An 8,206-nucleotide genomic window follows, 5' to 3' on the forward strand; every position below is an offset into this window, starting at 1 on the left:
CGAATTTTGAAAAAAATAAAATTGTGATGGTTTATGGCTTTACGTTATGGTATGAATGGTAATGAATGTTATAGAATTGAATAGATAATGGATGGGTAGAATCAAAGGTTGAATTTGAGCTAAATAGGTAATGAAAGTGTAGAAACGGTATGAAAAATGTGGCAGTAGTTGTGGTTTTTAGTATAATATTTTGTATATTGATCCAATTGATGTGAGGCTACTTTCATTAGAAAGATAAGACATAAGGCTATAACCTTCTTATTTTGACTTTTGGTCAAATCATTAGGGAAGACGAGCCAAAAGCGCCCCGAAGTGTGTCGTGCATATCGTCGTTCCTACAATGACACATGATGGGAGATTGAGCATAACCTTTTACTCAGACCTTTAAATGACATGGGGTCAATTGGAGATGCAAGCCAAGACATAGGGCTACAACTTTCTAGTTTACCGCTTTCGCAAATTCTGAAGTTAAAAATGCGTTTCGGACAGAATACGGCGTGCCCCTACGCCAGATCCCGCGCGATGGCGCGCCCATTGCTGAAATTTTGGTGTTTGGGCAGTATGGTGCGCGCCCCTGCGCCAAAACACGCGCCATGGCGCCCAGAACTTGTACAAAAAACGTGTTTTGAGGTTTGGATGGTATATATTAGATTGGGGAATGATTTTTGTATCATTTCTTCTCATCCTCATTTCTCTCCATCGATTTAGAGCTAGGGTTCCTCATTTCTCCTTCAATCCAATTTCATCCAAGACATTAATCTTTGATTGAAGCCTTAATCTTTGCTTGGAGATTAGAAGTTCTTCTCCTCAAGAGTTTAGAAGCAAGGTAAGAAAGCTTATTTCCTTGGGTTATTGATTGAAGGGAAAACAATGGGTTGTTTGGTTTGAGTGTTGAGGTAAAGTTGTTAATATAATGATTGATGGTATTGTATGTATTGATATTTTGGAAAAGAAATGGAATTGTAGAGGACCTAACTCTTTAGCACGCACGTCACGTGTTTGACAAAATTATTCAATGAATGTTTTTATGTCATATTACGGTTAAGAAATGATATGGATTCCTGCTTTACACAATTGTTGGGATTTGAGTTTTCTTGAATATCCAAATTGCGGATCTTGATTCGAAGCATTATTGAATTAATTATGAATTTTGTGCAGAAATTGCTCTGTTTTGATAAATGATCTGAGTTCTTGAGTTATAGTAGAATTCAGAGGTTCAAGACTTCTCACCTACACATTTTGATCTTCTTTTGGTAATATTTGAAAGGTATGTTACGGTCGATAACATACGAGGTAAAAGTATCATTTTTATTTTAAATTGAAAATTCTATGGCTTGATGAAATACTTGTGATTTTTGATGAATGATCTTTTGAGATGAGCTTATTATGATATTGACTTGATGAGATTGAAATGCATCATTGCATTGCATATTGAGCCACTTTTCGATTCAGATTTTATATGGCGGAGGTCGCCTTGATATATTGATTTGTTGGACGTATGGGGCTATAGTTGAGTTGGCATAGTGTATGTGGAGGTCGCTGCTATGGCCTGAACACTCTCTATAGGCGCACCATAGTCCTGGGATTGTAGAACACAGCACCCCACCTCGAGCGGATGAGTCGGTGGATGTTGCTGGGGGATTCTCTTTCCTTGGGTACCCTATGACCAGATTATTCACTTGATCTTGAGATTTATTGATAGCCCACAGCTTCTGATCATGCATTGCATTATATTGCATCTTTATGAATTTTATATGAGATATTTGAAATGTTAATTCTCATATGTTATTGATTGTATCATACTGGGTTTATACTCACCGGCACGTCGGCTACCTCTTGTTTTCATGTGCTTGACGGAAGGTGAGGCGAGGCTTGGGATGCCAGAGTCCAGTTCCAGGCGAGGAGATACGAGTTAGAGTGGGATTCTCGGGTCTTAGGAGCTATTTGATGATATTTGGATTACTTTTGTTCACTAGTTATTTTGACATGTTGAAAATTATATTTCAAACATTTGAGACATTTAAATTATTCTGACGATGTTTATGTCAGTTTGTGAACAAGAAATTATATATTTTATTAAATCGTTTGGTTTGATACATTTAAAATATTAGTATCAGATATTGGACCCGGGGCCCCACATAATCCATCTGATCCGGTAAGAAATAGAAATCAAATGTATAATTTATTTGTATACTCAGTATTTGTTTCTCAATTTGAGCCAAAGAAAACTGATGAAGCTCTAACAGATCCTAACTGGATAAATGCCATGCAAGAAGAGTTGAATCAGTTTACCCATAACAATGTCTGGACTTTAGTTCCAAGACCACCTTCAAAAACAATTATAGGTAAAAAAATGGGTTTACATAAACAAACTGAACGAAGATGGTTCAATTGTGCACAACAAAGCCAGGTTGGTTGCACAAGGTAACATGCAAGAGGAAGGAATTGATTATGATGAGACATATGCACCAGTTGCACGATTAGAAGCAATAAGAATATTCCTAGCCTATGTCTCTTTCAAAAACTTCAAGGTATACCAGATGGATGTCAAAAGTACATTCCTACATGGTCAGCTACAGGGAGAAGTCTATGTTAAACAACCACCACGTTTTATAAATCATTCTTTTCCAGATCATGTTTATTATCTTAAAAAAGCATTGTATGGTCTCAAACAAGCTCACAGAGCTTGCTATGAGACTTTATCAATGTGATACCCTTGTCCCACATCTTAAAAATTAAAGATTTAAAATGAGTTTATAATGAGCTTTCAATTGACTTATATAAAAAAACTTGGGTTAATTATTTTCATAAAGCGAGGACGAATACGAAGTAGTTGCTATAGGAGGCCATTATGCAGTCACGCAGGCGCGGGCCCGAGCTCGGGGCGTGACAGAATGGTATCATAGCCGATCACCGGCAAGAAACACCGGGAAATAAGTGTTATGCGGGGCAAAGTGCTACGTGCATGGGAGCCACCTCTTGAACCTGCGGGGCAAAGTGCTACATGATGGGAGCCACCTCTTGAACCTCTAGGAGCCACCTCTAGATTCTCGGCACTGGTGGATTAAGTGGTCAGGCCGCGACGAGGACGTCGCGTTCTGAAAGAAGGGTGATTGTGATACCCTTGTCCCACATCTTAAAAATTAAAGATTTAAAATGAGTTTATAATGAGCTTACAATAGACTTCTATAGCAATTTGGGTTAATCATTTTCGTAAAGCGAGGACGAATACGAAGTAGTTGCTATAGGGGCACATTGTACAGTCACGCAGGCGCGGGCCCGGGCTTGGGGTGTGACAATCAAAATTCTTAACGGATAAACTGTTTGAACAGTTGATAAAACACTAGACCAGCGCCCCTAGCCTCAAGACAAGCCGCGCGCCCTTTTCCCTTAAGCTCCAAACGTTGCAGCCCTCAACAAACCGAGCCACCATGGACCATGCTGCACTAGACCGTGTCCTAACCCCTATCCATCCTCCTAGACCCTACTGAACCAGCCTAGCCTGTGAGGATTCGGAATTTCGAAGCAAATCATGTCAGTAATAAAACTCGAAATTAATCTCAAAACTTTAAGCTTAACCATAAAACTCAACTATAAACTTAGAATTTCATCTAACACGGCTCGAGGGAGTAACTCAAAAGCTCGAGGATTAGCTCAAAAAGGGATCTACCGCAACAATCGAAGATTCATCACCAGATAAGTAAACCCCCAGCTCATTAACCCAATATTTTAGCTCAAGGAACCTCATCCCTTCTTGTCCTAAAAGAACAAAAAATGGAGCTAGGAAAAGAGATAAAGGATTGGACAAATTTAATGTGGAAAAAATGACCCTTGAGTTAACCAAGGTGACCCTTGGTTGTGGATAATCTTTGACCACTTGGAGGCTATTTAGACCATCATCCTTGGGCAAATGAAGGGGCACATTTCGGCTGAATGGAGGGCAAAGGAAAGGTCATTTTTCACCTATAAATAAAACCTCATATGCCGAAGGAAATTCTACAAAAATCTCTCCCAAAAAGCCTTCAAAAATTTGGCTCCCTCTCCTTACAAAAATACCTCTCGGCCGACGCCATTAAGGAAGAAGAAGGAGGACTTGTTCCGGCTGTTTCATGCTGTAGATTGCTGTCTATACTATCGTTAGGTTCATGTCCAAGTTCGGCCACCATTCATCCAAGTTTCAGGAAGTTTCTAACCACATCTTCGAATTACAGTAAGTGGGTTTTTGCAATGTATTCCTTTGTAACTTAAAATTTGTATAAGTATATCATGACATGCTTGTTTGTGTGTCAAACAATTTTTTAAAAATGCTATTCATTTTGATAAAAATCTCGATCGATGTACGTTATGTTTCTTCTATGTTCGATGTCTTTGATTCTGCTGGGTCCTCATAATTCTGATAAGTATTGTCTGATGAATCTGGTTTTGTAATACACTGTTATGATTCGAGTTGGATATGTAACGACGATTGTAAATTCTTTCTGTCCCTTATCAGTGGGTATAAAACTATGTTCTGGCTCCCATCAGTGGGTATAAAATTGCTTTTTATCTGGCCCCTATCAGTTGGTATAAAACTGAGTTCTGGCCTCACCCCTTAGAGGACTAACATATGGGAGACAATTTGACCATGGATAACGAGATGAATAAAAGTGTTCTTGTAGAACCCGTAAATCAGTAGACGTATAAGCCATGCATAATTCTATATTTTTAAATTTAATTGACTTCATTGCATGATTATTTTAAATGCATTTCTTTGAAGTTAATTATTTTATTATTTCAGTTCAGTAGTTTGATTTTTTAGCATTTCAGTTATTTCAGTGAGAGCGGACCGGAGTTGGAATTTTGAGATAGAATTTAAGATTCGAGAAATATTTTCAGAAGTTAATTTAGCTAGCAACTAAGTTCATTTAAGTTAGAAAGGGAGGTTTGAGGATTTAATTTAATTATTTGAGGTGATTAAGAAATGAACTCATTTAATTTATTTAATTAAGGGGTTAGCTCACTAAATTATTTAAAGGATTAGTAAGGCTTTCAAGGATTATTAGTTGACTAGATAACCAACACTTCCCACTCATTTTATTAGCATAATTTCGGCCCCATAGTTGCTAGGCAACTCAATTGCCAACTCATCAACCTTTTGACCATTTCTTTGCATGTAAGTTGTAGGATAATTCTAGAATTTTTGGGAGCACAATTTAATTAATTAATGGACATATCCTAGACTAGAAAACAAGCTAATAATCGGCCACCCCTCCTAGAAGCTTCCAAGAAGATTTGATAGCAAACCACAATTCAAATTTCAAAGGAGAGTGGACTTAGTCTTGATTCATTCCTTATATCTTGCACCCTTTCTCCTCACCTTCCTAACCATTTTTCCCCTCTCTTTTTTTTCGAAATCTGAGTGAACTTTTTAAGCTGAGAACCGTGGGAATCCAGTAGGAAAATAAGGGAGAGAAATCGAGGACAAGAAAGGTAGAGAAGCTAGCCACTCCGTCTCCTCCGCGCCGAGTCGTCGCATCCTTTCGTTTTTCCATCAAACGAATCAAGGCATGTCTAGATTTCTTTCAAAACATCAATCAAGTCATATACTGAATTTTTAATATCACATGTGCATGATTTTTATCATGAAAACCGAAATATTCATCAAAGAACTTTTAGAAAATACTTGCAGATTTTCGGCACCTTCCTTGGCAACCTCACGTTTTTCTGAGTTTTGGTGGTTTCAGGTTAGGGATCGACTCCAGGCTCCCAAGGCGACTCCTAGACACGTAATAGGATGCATTAGGACCATTTTAGCCCATTCATTCAGCCCCCATGCTTGCTGGAAAACCGAAATGACAGCAAGTTTCCCATAGGCGCAGATTGGTGTTCGAAATTTCAGTTTTTATGTCAAGGGGTTGGATCTGATCTTGGCTGCCCTAAGGGCTCTTAGCCATGGTTGGATCACTCCCCTAGCATGTCTAAGACGTGACTAAGTTGCCCTTTTGGTGGCTTGGTCCATGGCTCATCGGTTTTCAATAAACAACAAGAACAGCCCCTCCCCTCTCGGTTTCCCTTCTTTTGACAGCAACATGTTTTTCGAATTGTGTGGTTTGATGTGGATCTTGGTTGGCCTATGGCCCTTAGCCACGGTTCATACCATGCCCCTAGATGTCTAGATTGTGCCATGGTCAATCAAATGGCCACTGGAACGACACGAGACATCAATCGAAGCAACACACTACACACGCATACAAAAGCATTCTCGGTATGAGTTTTCGGTTGTTGCTGGAATGGTGCGAACTATGGCTGGCAAAAAGCCCTTAGCCATGGTTCGAATCATTCCTTGGGACGTTTTGGAGAGGATTTGGTCGGTGGTTCAAGCCCTAATGGCCAAAAGTCTCGCAAACGACGCGATGCAAGCAAGGTTGCAACTGCTGGAAAATTACAGCAAGTTGCTGTGTTGGTTCGGTGTCTCGTTCGAGTTCTTGGTTGGCTTTTAGCCCATGGTCTTGGACTGGACAGTGCCTCATTGAGTTAGGAAGGTCATGTTTTTGACCGTTTGTCATTTGGATCATTTTTGAGGTCGTACGAGAATTTACGGTGCGATGTGCCAAATTGACTCTCGAAAGAGCGTTTCGTGTTTTGGCCTCCATTCCACCTAGATTTCGACCCTATCATTTTAGGAGCATTATTTTATGATTTTTCAGCGTATTTTAATCATGACTATACGTCGGTTTGGTGTCGGTTAAGGTTGGCTCAGAGTCATGATTAAATGCGAAGTCATTAGGCATCATAGTCGCATCTTTTGAACGTAAATTGCGTAGTTGGTCATGTTTAAGCTATTGCATATTTTTCATAGCACAGTTAGGTTGCAGCGAGCCTGGGGACGATCCAATCCAATCCAGTTGGTAAAATTACGGGACATTTTCATTATGCCAGTTAATTATTTTACGTGCATTAAATAGAAAATGATTATTTTTGAGATTTATGCGATATGGCTTGTGGTTCATTCACTATGTGGGAGTGTTATTTTATACGGTCGCCAGTGACCGATCAGTTCAGTATGGTACCACCCGGTCGCCAGTGACCGGCCAGCTCAGTTCAGTTTCAGCCTCCCCGGTAGCCAGTTACCGATCAGTTCAGCTTAGTGCAGTGGCCACAGGCGTAAAACATAATCTCAACAGAAAATTTTATCAGTTATTTCAGTACAGGCTCCAAGGAGCAAACATTTTTTCTGTGATTATCAGTTCAGTTATGCACGTATTATAATTGCTCAGTACAGATTATTTTCAGCATGCCTCAGGACAGGATATGTTAACTCATGCATATTTTAATTCAGATTTTTACTCGTTACCTGCGATATATGCATGCTGAGTCTTTAGGCTCACTAGACTTGATTGTTGTAGGTACTGATGAGGCCAGGGCCGAGGGCGGGGACCAGTGAGCCAGCTTGGGTCGGCAGTAGTGGCACCCGAGGACCTCAGAGCAGCAGTTGTTATTTTATTCCCCAAACATTTTATCAGTCGTTGGATATTTTTTTTAAATTATGATTTTTGGCAAACTTTATTTTCTTCCGCTGCAATATTTTGAAATATTGAACTTGTTTCACCAGTGATTTTATGAATGAGGCCACTTAAGTTCTTTTAAAAAGAAAATTTTTAATTTTCCGCAAATTTTTAAGCAAGAAGTTTTAGGGCTTTTGCAGTTCTGTTTGTTCTGATCTGTTATGTTTATATATGTTCTTATAATCTCTTTTTCATATATCGATTCTGATTCGGTTAATGTTTTGATATGATAAGTTTTGAAAATCTGTTTACGAAATGTATTTTAAATCTATCTCTATATGTATTTGTGGTAATCGATCGGCTCCCACTTGCTAAGTGTTTCCCAAAGCACTTGCCCATTATATATCTCCATATAAGAATGAGGTGCAGTTGAATGAGGAAGAACAGGAGACGTTCTGGGGCTGGTGATAGTATCAAAAGATCAAGGATCAAGATTTTATATATATTTGTATTTTGCTTCCGCGACTCTACTGATGTAATTTTCATTTTGTTGTCAATGTAAAAGACAATATTTATTTATGAAAAAGGCTGGTTTGGGATATTTGCTACGAGGCTTATTGTTTTCATACAATTGTTAAACAATACCGGATGTCACCGACGCCTCGATCCCGGGACGTGACATTTAAGTGTGATAGGATCGATTAACGTATCAAGAGTGTTTA

Source organism: Primulina tabacum, chromosome 17 (assembly GCF_025594145.1).
Source record: "Primulina tabacum isolate GXHZ01 chromosome 17, ASM2559414v2, whole genome shotgun sequence".
Classification (NCBI taxonomy): domain Eukaryota; kingdom Viridiplantae; phylum Streptophyta; class Magnoliopsida; order Lamiales; family Gesneriaceae; genus Primulina; species Primulina tabacum.